This window comes from Pleurodeles waltl, chromosome 9 (genome assembly GCF_031143425.1).
Source record: "Pleurodeles waltl isolate 20211129_DDA chromosome 9, aPleWal1.hap1.20221129, whole genome shotgun sequence".
Taxonomy (NCBI): Eukaryota; Metazoa; Chordata; class Amphibia; order Caudata; family Salamandridae; genus Pleurodeles; species Pleurodeles waltl.
In genome coordinates, this window is record NC_090448.1 from 624,883,901 (window position 1) to 624,899,616 (window position 15,716).

At 43.7% G+C, this 15,716-nt stretch overlaps 1 pseudogene; it reads right to left on the minus strand.

The window, feature by feature from the left end:
* Positions 1-853: 853 nt before the first annotated feature.
* Positions 854-15,150, minus strand: LOC138259769 (nucleoside diphosphate kinase B-like; annotated as a pseudogene).
* Positions 15,151-15,716: the final 566 nt, after the last annotated feature.

The following is a 15,716-nucleotide window of genomic DNA, read 5'->3' on the forward strand; positions in this document are numbered from 1 at the left end:
ATATTCTCATAATCTGCTTTGTGCGCACAGAGAGGATGTGTTTTATGACATGTGCAAGTGGGAAATTATTCTTTGTGTTTGCACTCATTATCTGACAACTGCTTGCTTAGCAGTTTATTACTGATTTGTCTTTTTGGTCTACTTATGTTTTATGCAATACAGTTTATTTTTTCTAACTGGTTGTGAAGTCTCCTTTTGTGGTCTCCTGAACAGATTAGGTCAAAAATTAGTCTCTAGGTCACTAAAGACCCTGGTGCGCATCACTGGCACTGCTACAAAGTAATAGAAGGTGTGGTGGTATCAGCATTTTAAAAATATATTGCAAGGGGGCAGGCAGGGGGAAGAACAAGGGCTATTGCATCCAGAGGCTCCAGGACAGCTGCAGTGACGTCGGGCTCCTGCCATAGTTCCTGTCAAGAAGGTCTGACCATTCACCACCCCACGGTAGCAGAGCATCTCATATTGCAAAGTTAGGCGGTCAGTCTCCAAGTCTTCTGCAGCCATGTGTTAAACCCTCCGCGGGGGATAGACAGGAGTTGCCCTAGTTCAGTTGGAGACTTGTCTTGGTGCCAGAGATCCAAGAAACCAAAAAAATAGGCAGCTGTTGTGTGGTCTCTCGTACGCTAGGGCGTCATCCACATAAAGCGAGACGGCACCAGTTGGGGCCCCACACAGGACCTTCCCCGTAGCAAGGTTTGTAGCGCACATGCTGTTGTCAGTCTTACCATTGCTGACACATTGAAATACCAATAAAGAACTTTAAAAAATAACTGATCACCCTTTTAAACTTCTGTTTACATTGCACCCAACTAAACAAGAACATGTGAGGTCACAAAACACCCATAAAAGCAAAGACGCCCGGCAAAGTGTTTATTACAAATTGCTTCGAGCTGAGAAATACAAGGCAATAAAAAGCTTAAGGTGCTCCCCCAAGGGAATGATCTTTAAACGAAGAGGCAATGATGGGACCCTTTGCCTCAGTTCCCCTCGTTGATCCATTCGTTGGCACAGCTAGTGTAAGAAATCAGCTCTTCTGGCTTGAACCACAAGTTGATCTCCTTTTTGGCACTTTCCACAGAGTCACTGCCATGGCATATGTTCCTATGGGAGGAAACAGACATTAGAGTGCAAAGAGCAGCACCTACATTTGATGCACACCATTACGACAGTTTGAAGGGTTCACAAAACCGAGGACAGTGCAGATATGCGAAACCTGAAGACTACACATACTGGAAAAAACAGCAAATTGATACATGTGGGCTTGGTAAAAACTGCTTTCGATACAAGTAGTTTTAACATCTTGGATGGTTTCGTTCAAGTAACCTGCCTGCATCAGAACAAGATAGGTCCGTGCCCACAGTAAGCAATAAAGGGACTAGGAGGCAGAAGAGATTAATGAGCGTGTATTAATTTACCATCATCCCACACAAAAAGCTTAAGGTTGGACTACTAGGGAAAGAGTTGAAATAAGAATGGAAAAAACCACACCACAAATAGATAAGCTTTCATTGTTCACTTAACTGAGATGCGATTTGAACGAGCTGGTTTCAAATCAGCCTCGCATGGCAGTCATTTCCATATCAGGCAGTGTTCTAGTAGGGCGGGGGGGGGGGGGGGCAAACATGGCTGCAAGGCCTCTGCCATGGGAACAGGGGTAATTTGCCTAAGTTGTCCCAGAGTCCGTCCGCGCTGCTATGGTTCTGCAAACTGGGCCAAATACGCCCTCAGCAAGTGACTGCGATACATAATCACAGCCCTCATGAATAATTGAAAAGCACAAGCTTAAAACCCAATCATCAGCTCTAGAACCGACTGTTCCAACTCAGTTTACAAAAAGGTACTTTAATCTATGCACAACACAATACTACAAAGGAACTGATCATACAAACACTGGCAATTCTGTTACAACACCTTAAATCTGTCGTCCAATCTCTATGAAAATGGAGCTGTTGGCAGACTGCTAACAGGTGTCTACCTCCCTTCTGGCACTCAGTGGTTAGATCTATCAAGAAGGACCACTGGGGGTGGAGGGGGCAACTTGCTCTCAGCGCACTGGATAGTGATAACAGAAGACCAGAGGCAGGCCTCAGCTCAAAATCTTTTTCACGTTGAAAAAAAAAGCTACTCTTAGAAATTCACTTGGCTCTTTTGCTAACGGAGCCTCATCTACTTTGCCCCCGCTTTAAAGGCGGGGTCTCCTCCATCCAGCTTCGGGAATATGCTTATCTTAGAGGGAAAAGGCTTGTTAAACAAGCAAGTCGACAAAGCCTAAACACTTTACATAAAGCAGGAGATAAAAACAGATGCCCGTTCCCTGTACACATTGTTCCAATCTGCTTACGAGGAGTCTGAAAGGATGGCTGCCACTGAATTATCAAAGTAAATGCCTCTGCAACAAGGAAAACTGAAAAGGAAAAAAGCTGTGTGGGGGCCGGCGGGTTGGGGTTTAAGGGAGGCCAACCAATCTGGAATCAGAACACACTAGCCAGCAACTGCCAGAAAAGCCCACGAGTAAGCTGCCTTTAACAGACTACAATCGACTAAAACCAACACTCCCATAAACGCAGCACTAGCGCAAATAATGCAAGTCTCCATTGCGTGGTCAGTCTCACCTGCAATTCTTTACAACTACACACTTTGTATTAAGTCAATCGTGTTCTCGTTTGGAGTGTTTTTTTTACTGGCCGTGCACTCTGGGGCCAAGGAGACTTTTCCCGGAAAGGGGGGGGGGGGGGGGGGGGAGAGGGGGGGGGGAGGGGAGTAAATGCATTAATTAGTCCTCTGTACCAGAACTGCACATTTTCTTACAGCGGCAATTAATCACATGAGAGCAATGACAAAAATACAGAGGGAAGCCCTCTTCAGGGAAACCTTTTCATCATGTGTTCATATCCACAGGGAGTGAGTGACTCATTTGATGCCCGCAAAGACGTTCCTCCCTGGGCCACATGCACACCATTTTCATCACGTACCTGCCAACATGGACGCAGAAGTCTCCCCGGATGGTCCCAGGCCTGGAATCAACAGGGTTGGTCTCTCCCAGCATTACCCTGCCAGTCTTCACCACATTAAATCCTTCCCAGACCTGAAAAAAGTAAGCAGTAACCTTCAAGCAAAAAATAATTGTCACATGGTCAATTAAACACGACCCATCGTGTTTGTCCACTGGAATTCCACTGCACAGAGCTCCTACTGTACATATTCTACCAGTAAATGTATGGCATTCACGTGGAGTGAATTCTCAAGTTAAACTACCCAAGCAATCACATGGGAAACATTAAAGTTTGTTAGAACTGCAAAACATTATAAGGGTGATTCTAATACATGGTGCTGCTTTTACTCAACTGAATGCGAGACTGAAGAGATGTCCCCGTATGCGCAAGTATCAAGTACAACAGATCAGCTTGCATGGAGGCTCCATCTTACCTGTGCAGTCAATCTGAGCCCCAGTTCCCATGTTTGTCATGTGCTGAATAGTCGCGGAGCAGCATATGCCTACACAAAGGTAGGCAGAGCAGAAATAAATACAGGATTTTGATGCCTGTACTTGCTCTTTTGCTGTCCCTCCCAACTAGAGTACGGATAGCACTCCCCCAGATACCCCCCTCCTCCCTCCCTCCCAAAAGGGAATTAAAACTTGCCAGGGCAAACTTGAAGGAGAAAGTTAGTGGTGATTCAAATAAAGGATCAATGATGCATCTTGCCAGAAAAATCCTTACAAAATTAATTGTGGTGTAGACTGTGGCTGCTCTACAAGTCTCCAAGCATGATATGCATCTGGAAAGACACTGTTCTCTAGCGGAACGTGCACAGACTGCACTGTGCAAGATGGTAAACAGCCATGGAAGACCTAGTCTGTTCTTTGTGGCCAGATGGATGGCTGGTGACAAGTTAAGATTTGGTCATGTGAAAGGCCAGAGTCTGCTGGTAGTCAAGCCAAGTTCCTTTGTCCAACTTACCGAGGCTATAAAAAAGGTACATACATAAAAAAAGCTTAACAGTTACATAGGCAAAATAGACATTAAAAATGAAATATAAAATGCATTACTATTGGATGAATTAAAAAAATTCAGTGACCCTATGAAAGTCAGCAGCAGCTCATCCTCATCAAAAGAACCCACATCACACCCCACCTCAAGAAGCCACACTGACTCCCGATCCAGAAGAGATACCAGTTAAAGATGCTGACCCACGCACAAAGCCCTGCACAATGAAGAAACAGCATCCATCAGCAAACTCCTGACCTCTGCTTCCTCACCAATACACCCCCCCGATCCGCCAACCGACAGAGGAGGCACTTTCTCGCCTGGCTGCCAAGGCGTTGAGCAGCCTTTCACTGCACCTCAGGACCACCCACTCACCCCAGCAATTCTGGAAATAACTCAAGACCTGGATATTTGAGTGAACAAACCATGCAACAGCCAACATCTCCAGCACCTCAAGACGATTTGATGCACTTTAATGTTGATTGATTAACTTCTAAGAAAAGATATACGGCTTAAACTCCCTTAAAGTTCCTGCATCTTACGGTTGCAGTTAGAAAGGAGCAAATGCCACAAAATGTCATTAAGAGACTGGAGGTGCATCCCAAAGTTCGCTAAAAATCAAGGGTTTTAAAATAGTTTAATAGTGATACAAAAGTAGGGTTTATAGCTTTAAAGAAACAAAATGGCTAAAAGTCTTCTGAGAGCCCATCACAGGGATATGCTGATGTCTGGCACCCCCAGTAGACCAAAGTACTAAGGAAGCTCATTAACATCGACGCAGTATCCACCACCCTGAACCAAAATAGGGATGTGTTCAACTCTCCAGCTACTTTGAGACCAACCAGTTGCTTAATTCAACACAATCTGGATTTCACCCAGGCTACAGCACCAAATGCACACTGGAAGCGCGATACCATTAAAATGACGAGACGCCCATCTGCTGTTCCCAAAACTGGCATTGTTAACAACACCCAGGTAGCTAAAGTCATACACCGTGCCAAATGAGTGCCCCTTCACCATTAATCTGCAACGTTTTCTGGTCTGGCCCACATGCCATAATGTGAGACTCCCCAAAGCTGGTGACCAGGTCAAGTAAGCCCCCCTTAAGAGTTAAATGATTCAACCAGCAGAGCTCGAAAAATCCACTTGACCACTCTTCTTTTTTGATCAGGTCGAGCTATTCTCATCCCTTTTGGCAAGTTGCCACTGAACAGGTGTTGTGTTCAGTTGAAAAGTGGAGGGGCTATAAAAGATGCCTTTAAATAGTGTTATGTCAAATTTGCTCTGTGTTCACAGAGAGGTCAAAAGTCAGTTTTTCTTACAATTTATTTTCCTTCTGACTGCAGAGTTCCAGGACTTTGAGGTGAACTGTGGGACCTCCTGCTTAAAATGTAAAAATATAAGGATATAGGATGTCAGGTTTTTCCGAACACATTTAAATGTGTAAGTATATTTCAGTAGTTTGGAAGTCCTTTGTTTTGTGCGATTAAAAATATTTCAGTAGGATGAAAATGAATCAGAATACTTTACATGTTGAGGTGCAAAGGATGTTTTCTGAAACAGAATTTTCAGAGATTAATACACTATAGTTTTCAGTAATTAGCAGAGAGGTTATTGGATATTTCTTGGAATGAGCGTGTGTAGATGACAGTATGTTACCACATCATGGTTTAGTAATATATTTATTAAAAACAGAAACACTACTGCCCTGATGGTAATGTTGTTCGTAAACTAAAGTCCTAGGTTATGTGGGATAGACCTCATGGGTATATGGGCTAGATTATTGTGATACATGCAGAAAGCTTTAGTCTACTTAAAGACTAGATTGTTTTTGTACTGCAGAAATGCTGAGCTCACATAGGTGCTATCAAAAGAGATTAAGAACAAGGTGACTAAACTATTTGCCTAGGATCACAATTGGAGACCTGTTTACGGGTCAAGTACATTACTGTTAGGTCGAGTAACATGATTTTTTGAGCCCTGACCAGTGTACGCAATTCCTTGGGGTCTATGCCCCAAGTACTGCATTGCCTGCATAAAGCAGTACCAGTATAGGGACCCCAAGACCATCACTGGACAGTTTGGTTATGGTGGGGCACAGGTTGTTAATATGACAGGTGGGGTCTGAAATAAACCCTTGGTGTACCCTTAGGGTTAAGAGGAGGGAAGGGGTTAACAGTCAAGACATTTTTCCTGTAGAACCAAACCCTCACTACTAAATTATGTGTGATTAACACACAAAATTCACTAATGCGGCTTCAACCCACAAATCCAACTGCCACAGTTTAGGTCGATTGATAGTCAAACGCTATTGACAAATCCATAACAGCAGCAGCACCTGGCGACAGTATACTTGCCAATAAAGGTTAAAGCACTGCTCCACTGTACCCAGACCCTGGCAGAACCCAAACCGAAAAGGACAAGATTTTGGAATAGTTTGCCCAAGTGTAAGCTATTAAACATCCCCCAGGCGATTATTTTGAGAGAGCCACCAATAAGGCCGATATGGAAGGAGGGGAGCATAAACAGGTTATTTGCTAGGTGGTCTTTATCACTGAAACGCCCGCTTACTTAATCCTTCTGGACTTAAGTTATAAAACTTAAGAATCAGCTTAACAGAGTTTGGGTTCTTGAATGTAACCATGTAAGATGCCTGAAGACCTGAACATCAGTGCCTACACAAACTAAGCATAATTCTACTTTCAACATGTAGACTATACAAACTACTGCAACAGATTGCTTCGACACCAATAGATGTGTGCCCACAGGTAATGTAACCAATGACTTTCAGCAATGCTTATGTGCGAGTAGGTGGCACCATATGGTTCTGCAGCAGTTTGAAAGAGCCACACAAGCACTATCCAATGTGCACCAACTATTTCTAGGTTCCTGTGCCCCTAGACTGATCCAGAGCTCCACTTCCACCCACATCTTTGACAGACCCCAAGCAGGCTAAAAACAGTGGTCCAAGAAAGTAATTTCCCCAGAAAAAGTCAGGATTCAAGCTGAGCCCCAAACTGCTGGAGACAAATGTGTCATGGACCTAAACGACATGTGCCTCTGGTCCTTGCGCTACATAAACTCAGGCATTAAGTGCAACCTTACGCACCCAAAGACAATCTAGGATCAATAGGCAAAGCTTTAAGTCGCCAGGCTCAAGAGGCTGCATTTGATAGAGGTTCTGCTCTTGATTGCAGTCACGTCTTAGGCCCCGCACAAAGGTAGTCACACTCAAAATCTGCTGGTAGGTTGAAAACATACCATAAGCACAAGAAAGTCAAGCAGGCCTCTATACCTCCACTTAATCTGGCAAGAGACTGCAATATCACGTAAACAATCTGATGTTCTGTCAATCCTTGCAGGCCCCAAATTCCCCAAGCCATCACTGACACGGCAAAAGTTGCTACCTTCAAGTAGGCAGTGAGAACAAATACCTGATCACACCAGCCCTGCAGTATTAAATAACTAAAGCACACCCAGTGGTTATGCGGCCAGACTTTCAGCTTCTTCCTTCAAACCAGCTCTGTCAGACAACAGAAGTCAACTTTGGCTCAAACGTGTTCCAGGATCATAGCCAATGTCTTAACACTAACAAGGAGGGGGAAAACCTGGTCTACCCTTCTTTATAAAGGAGGGCTGTATTTTGACTTGCAAAATGCCAAAGGCCTAGATACCTCAGAGCTTGTCTCACTATCTGGTCTAACAGAAAAAAGTGCACAGAGCAGGATAACACCTAGATTTACAGTTGCCTACTCTGGAAGCCAAAGTCAACTGGACTTGCAAAATACAAGGCAAACTAAATGTGAGCCACTGCTACTATTTAATGACGCCCTTACTGTCATGGCCACTTGGTTCAAGTCATGTTCAGCAGACCTTTGCTTAGACTGCACAAACCAGCTGAGTTTTCTTCTCTTAAGACGCAGAGAAACACCAATCTGAGCGACGGGAAAACAGTTTGGCCTTGAAAGCCTTACTACCAACCACTAAGGGAAGGCTGGCACATATCTTAACAAGCAACATGTCTAAAGTGGTACAGCAATATGTATGGTGGTGTAGTACATTGTGCCAGGAGGCTATACATCTGAAGTGGCAAGACAAGCATCTTTTTGGTATTCAGCCACCTATCAGTACCTTAATACCAAAGGGAGATGCCAGCTGTAGACAATGAGTGCAGTCTCCAACCAGGAGTCACACAGGGTATTGATTCTGCAAAGGGGGGGTGTCACCTCATCTCTGGACACCTTTGGGGTGCTCCTGGATGGGATGGTATGTTCTCTGGGTGTTCCCTAATTTTCCCAGACTTGCTGCCAAAAGTGGGGCTTTGTCCAGGGGGTGGCAACTCCACCAGTTGGAGTTGCCCTGGGGCACTATAACCCAAGGCTTGAGCCTTTGAGGCTCACCAACAGCTGGTACGGCTCCAGCAAGGGAAAGTGTAAAGCACCTCCATCGAGGACAGGCTTTGTTTCTGACCACTGAGAGCACAAAGGCTCCCACCCCATGTGGTCAGAAACATGTCTGAAAGCAACAGGCTGGCAAAGACCAGTCAGTCCAGCTTTAGTAGTTTGGCTAACATACAGGGGGCATCTCTAAAATGCCCCTGGTGCATTTTTTCAATAAACTCCACTGTCATCAGTGGGAGTTCACTGTGCTAAGTTGGATACCAAACTGCTCAGCATTCAGTGAAACCATTTTGGAGCTGTGGAGTTCATAATGACAAACTCCCAGACCCTGTACTCAATATGGCCACACTGCACTTAGTGTCCAAGAATTAACTTAGACACTGTAGGGGCATATGGTTCCTACAGCTATGCCCTCACCAGTGGTATAGTGCACCCTGCCTTAGGGCTGTAGGGGTGTCTTACCTTTTGCCACAGGCAGTAGCTTGTGGGCATGGCACCCTGAAATGGTGGTCATGTCAACTGCCTTGCCTGTTTCTCCCCACCAGCATACACAAGCTGCAAAGGGAGTGTGCATGTGCTTGGTGAGGGAGCCCTTTTGTACCAGGTATACATTTTACAAAGGGAATACCTGTGTGCAAAGGGTGTGCCAATTCTGAAAACAAAGGTACAGATTTTGGGAAAGAACACTGGTGCTGGGACCTGGTTAGCAGGATCCTAGCACACCGTCAATAAAAGTTGGCATCAACACCAGGCGAAAAGTGGAGAGTAGCCATGCCAACAGTGGCACTTTCCTACACATTCATGAAATTCACCTTGAGACCTATCTGACAGGAGGGACTTTAGCCTATTTGGTTCTCAACATGTAAGAGGACCCTCCACCATTGGGTGGTCCCATCCATTCCTAAGATGAGGAATCTTCAGTTTGAAATATCCAGACAATGGTGCTACTTGGTGAATAGTCTAAATGCAGATTCCTCACTGTCCACCCACCTCTACTGAGGTGTCTGCTGATCACCTTAAGGTCCCAAGTTAAGTAGTCGCACCATCACCTGTAAATATATTTTTTCCTTCAAATGTTATATGTGAGGGAATCGAAAAAGATCAAGAAATGATGTCAGCAAGCAGGGGTGGGGCTTATGTGAAGCTCCACAACACTGTATGAAGTCACCATGAAGCCATATAATGCCACCTACTTGTACTCCGGGAGCATTTCTTAAAAAAAGTCTCTGGACCCAGTATGGTGCTAGGGAATATTCTAGAGGAGAAACTTGGCTACAATATTGACTATTAACTAGAAAGAGGTTACCAATGTTAATTACCAATTTATAGAGAGCTAGGGAGGAAACAAAGGGCTAGGACAACATGATGTACAAGTAAAAAGGAGTTCATACTGGTTCAGCTGCAAGACTATTGTGCACTGAAAACCGAGGCAGGCTCATCCAAGAGGATTTACACCAGGTAGTTCCCAGAAACTAGGGCCTGGTTTACCTCAGGGTATAAAACACGGATCTTTTAGGACATACTTTGGTCTTTTCATTCCACATTCTAGGAAGCTGGCTGGAGCTAACTCAAGAATCTTTATTGGTATGAGGAAATTGGAATTCTAGGTCAGCACACAAATGCCATTTAAAAAAAAAAAAACTTTAAATGGAAGAGTAACTCCATAATTTCAGAGTAGTAGGGATATACACATCATAGACCATTCTACACTCACCATAGGAACAACAGGGCCAGAGCCCATATATTAAACCAAACCGGAGTAGAAAGGGCGATCCTTCAGGTCAATGTAGTGTTCCTTCAGAAGTTCATCGGAAGCCTGCAAGTGGCAAAGAAAGTATTGTTACCTGGGTGATGAGAACTCAACCCTGGTCATGCCAGTGATCTGAGTACAGCAGTTCACACCCAATATCACAGTATATCATTACCCAATTACGGTGTATGCTTAGACCCTATCAATTGTGTACACAAAACGCAAACCAAAGACTACTCTCACCTGCATAAACTTCATTGCCACCATTCAGTATCCCTTCTGATCAAAGCGCTTGATTATCTCTCCTACCAGGCACCATTGAACGCCATCTGGCTTGATGCAAATGAAGGTACGTTCTGTAATACCGTTACCAGACATGTTCCTAGAAGAAAGAAAGAGGGTGACAGAAAAAACTTAACATTGTTCATAATAAGGTGTACATCGAAGTAAAAAAATTGGGCTCCCTACACAAGTCAGCTTCAAATCTAAACGTAAACTTCACACAAAAACTAAGGTTTAACAAAAATGCATCAGTCCATTTTTTATCGGACCGAGTTACAAAAAAAAGCACTTCGCAGAAAAAGCAGAAGCTAGCCTATTCAAAAGCACAATTTAAACCACAAAACTGGAGATTCTAGAATAAAGTTAGAGCTGCAGATTAAATAACTTCTAAGGTAGTCTGACTTCTCGATCACTGTAAGGCTATCCCATTATTTGGGCACAGCAAGGAGGCTTCTCTGGAGATCTGACTAGGCTCCCTGATTAAGCCAGGTCAGGAGAAAACAGGTCTGTTCTGAGTTGTGAAATACACAAATCCTAAAGAGTGACAAATATGTCTCGTACATTCCTCGAACTACTGTAGGGGATAAAGTACCCCCTTCCACACATGAGTATCGTCTGTCACTGCGGATTACAATGGACAGAGAAAGGAGGCTGAAGAATGAGGTGAATTGCAATATCCTTCTAATGTATTAGAAAGGTTATGTTATTCCTTATAATACATGTTCAAACCATCACCCCTCCCACAAACCACTTGCATCACTGGTATCTTGCACTTGTGTATATTACAGACATGGATAAAGCATCACCTGCACTGCAAACGTGTTTGCAAAAATAAAATTCTAATTCAAATCAGATTAAGAATGTTATGACTCAGATTGTGTGGATACATGCAGAGATCTGATTGTTCTGGTCATTCTATACCATGGAAAAACACGGTGCCATAAATACCTTTCCACTGGTCACATTGTTATTCAAAAAAAGATCAGAAGACGGCCAGTTCCTGTTTTCGTTTTTTAAACTTCTGCTGAATGATGTTCCCGATGGCATGCCTTTCACCTTGGCTGCTCGCACCATATTGAGAGGTCAGAATTCAACTGCAATAACTTAGTTGAGCAGATACATTATTTCTTAATTACAGGTGAACGAAAGACTACTCCATTGTCGTACATTATATGGATATTTCAAGTCACCAAGGAGATCCTTGATCATGTAAAACAAGAAAGCAGATGCTGTTCCATTATAAGTTCACATAACTCAAGGTGACATGCAATAGCCTTCTAATGTATTAGAAGATACTTTATTCCTTGTAAGTATGGCCACACCATCACCCTTCCCACAAAATGCTTAAATCCTCAGCGTTGCTCTTCATATGAAAGAACGCCCGTAAACGTAATTGCGCTATCTAGTGCCAAATAAACACCAAAATGCAGTTAAGATATGTTGCTTAAGGATGCTGGAATTCGTTTAATACAAGTCAGATTTAAATAAAGTTGTAGCTCAGAATGTCCAAGCCTGCAGAGATTGTTTTCCCTATAATTACACAAAACATTAAAAAAACATTTCCATAAGTATTCCCTTTCTGCTCATCGAGCAGATATAAACAGCAGAAGGAAAAAAACTGTTTCGTATTTGAATCTGCATCTTTATACACCGTTTCCTGAAATTCCCCTGGGCTGCTGGATCTGGCCAGACCCTGACATCGGAACTAAAAAGGCCCTTAGTTATTGCACTTTAGGCAACTTCATGCCTTCCTTGCAAGGGGCTGAGCTAGAACGTGCCTGCAACAAACAAATCGGAGATTGGCTTTTATACATGGATTATGTACTCTTCCATGTATTCTAAAAATATCAAACCAACTGAGAACAGAACACACTGCAGCTAAACGAGAATCAAGACTATGGCAAATAAGTTTCAGGAAGAAAAAACCCTCAAAGGCATAACAATCCTTTAGGTTCTACATCCTAGGTGCACTTCCTGAAGAGTAGATTTCCTCAAACCTAGCATTTCAGAAATGTTGCACCGGATCAGGCATCCAAAACAAACGTTTCAAGGGCAAATACAAACATTAGTCACACATACATATTAAAATAATAATGGAGAGATGACGTTAGGCAGGACGAAGGCTCAGAAAAGCGTGAGGTTGCACAAGATTAGTACCTCTGAACAGATGTGGGACTTAACGAGCAGGTACACAAGGAAACTGTTTACAAGCCCAACACTAAGAGCTGATACTCTTTACTTTGATTAATCTCGTTCTGCAGGAGCCATCTATAACCTTCTCATGGGAAATGCTGCCAAGTTACATTTCTGAGTCACCGTGAACCTTTAAGAACTGTTGACCAGCTGATATCTGGTTCCAACCAGAAGTAGGGATTAAGCAGCCGCAGACAAATAAACCGTTGTGTAAAATGGATGTTTACTGGACCCGTGTTGTGTTGCATGTGCGCTTCTTTATAGTGGAGTCCCACTAAACACCCTACTTTCGGCAAAATGACGAGCTTAGTCCATTTATAATAGATAATGTTTCTGGAGAAAATATGACTTCGGGTTAACATGAGCTCATCTTTACTACATCACATTTTCTATATAAACTCGCCGCACTTGGCTTGTAGAAGACATGCTATTGGCCTACTGAAACTGACTACAAAATTACATCCATTTTGCTCCCAAGAAATGATTTTTTTTATCCGACACTTAACACGCTGCGCTTGCAGGGTATCATTTCACAACTGTGCAAATGGTCATTACCATAGAAGCACGCAAATACACATCAGCATGCGGGCAGGCTTCCCGACACATCAGTCCTTGACAGTAGGTGGCACACCCGTCTGGGAAACACGCCAGTCCGTCGTAATTATTTCCCTTCAAAACGTAGCTATACTTTCTCCGCATGCCGCCGATGGCTTCTGCAGGCAGCGAGACTCAATGTTATCTCTGAAGACGAGGGGATTGGGCGGTCTCGAAGGCAAGGATTACTTCAATGCACTAATCCTGGCTGCCCGATTTCACCCACACAAAACGCTTTATAAACCGTAAACTCTAGCTGAGATTTGATCCCCGGGGAGAGAAGGCACGAAAATCATGTCGCTTGTCCTGCCACCACTACTTCACTTGCAGTCACAGCGGGCCACCGTTACCACAACTTCATAGCCACAGAGCCGTGGAAGCGCAGGGTCGAGCCAGAACACGATACCAGTCTTCAGTGTAACTTAACAGTTTGTCCGCTAGTCAATTATAAGTGCATAGTAGACATTTGTGTACTACACAAGCAGTTTATACAATATTCCTAACTCGAACCTAGAAGCTGAAAATGGCATCAACAACGGTAAATCATTATGCTGCAGCATTCAGGGCTTCCTAAGAAAGAAAAGTGCTAACGTGAGAAGACCCGATACGAGGATGTCACTCATTCAAACAGGAGCTACAGAAAGACTGGAAGGCCCCTCCTATAAACACAACATGTAATCTGTGGGTAGGGCCATCCTTAAACTGCCATGTTTACTGAAATTATATTTTTACAGAAAAAAAGTTGATGCAAGACCCTTCTTTCGGATTACTACATAGTAATGCATCTGGACGGCACAATTAGATAAGGTGCATTCAGAAGAACCCCCCATAAAACATATTACAAAGTTCCTGAGACTATCCGTTCGTTGCTATGCATAGTGCCATATACATAACCCCTTGTCACTGTCGGTTTATGCTAGACTTTTATAAATCGGGAACTCTTACTCACCCCCACTATATACACTCAATAAAAGACGAGAGCATTCGATATTTCACCCTTCCCCGCCAAAAAACAAAAAAAAAAACTTTCTTACTGTAACAAACCTGTTCCAACTCCGATCCACACAAGCTCTCAAACTCTTATTGGGCACTTGAACGTGCCACCAGAACTTAAAAAATAATCCATTATTTTGAGAATCAATCTAGACCACCACCAAAAGAAAAAAAACTACGTAAACCTTCAACCCACTTCGATTTCTTCCTTAGACTTCTGTCCTTGCTCATTCGATATGACGTCCCATTTAAACCCAAACAGCTGATCATTTAAAATATAATGTAAACTGAAATAAAGTATTTAGACGAAAATCACTATATACACCAACAGGTGGCCAATCACTAATAGCAGTGCGATATATTCCGTAAAAAGCTAACAGAACAGAACACCGGTGAATCATCACGGAAATGCGTGCGTTAAACATCTACCACTACTAATGGCAAAATAGGGCTCCTCAGAAGGAAGCGGGTGCAATGGATAGTGCGAAGCTACAAGTCTCCATATATTACAAATACAAAAAATATGGGATAAAAAGTAAGCCTGCACTCCGCCTACCATTTCGGAACGCGGCAAAGGCCAACCACCTCCCTACCACCCAAGATTAGATAACCGCAGCCAGCATCATGAAAGAGGAGGACAACAAAAATATACATATATCAGGAAGCGGGCTCAGCTATCCGGAAACATGGAGCCAGGTTATGGCCATGCATCCATTTCAACGGGTTATGGTACACAAAGGGAGCGCGGGTCCACGTATAGAGAAGCGGTGACGCTCAGCCGAAGAAAAGTCATCGCCGCACCGTGAAAGTGTTTTACCTTAAAGGGTGGTAGGTACGTGAACGGCAATTACAATTGAAGACTAGGGTGTGCGTGGAGGGAGAGGAGTTGAGGAGGCTCCGAAGAACTGGGGAAAGGAAAGAAGTGTTGCTGGAAACTGGATTCTAAACTCTGTTGTACCTGCTGCAGGAGTGCTCGATTTCCTCCGTTGATGGAAGCAGCGGTGGGCGAAGGAGAGCAAAAGTGAGTGGGAGAGGCAACCGGAAGTTATATACTGCCTGTGAGCTGCCGGCATCGTTTCGCCGGTTCCCATTGGCTCACTTGAGATGCTGCCTTTCCCCCTTCCGCCATCTTATTGGCTGGGGACGCGTGACTGTAGTCACGCCCACTATCGCTTTACACCCTGAGGGAGGAGCAGGATATGATCAGCAGCAAGGGGAGAGAGAGACTACTTCCCATTAGAGCAGTGGTCTTCAAACTTTTTAATGTTGCGCCCCCCCAGTTGAAAAATAAAAATCATTGGGCCCCCCCTGAGAATTTTTCACAATTATTTTAGAAAGATGGCAATGCTTAAATAGGTCTAAACCTATTTAAACATTGCAGTTAAGTACTGTTACCTTTTTCAAACTGCAATAACATGCTTTTGCTTAAAAAAAGGCATGTTAGCTGTATAATATTTCTTTTGACCAGAGTTTGGCGCCCCCCCTGGGATCACTTGAGGCCCCCCAAGGGGGGCCCGC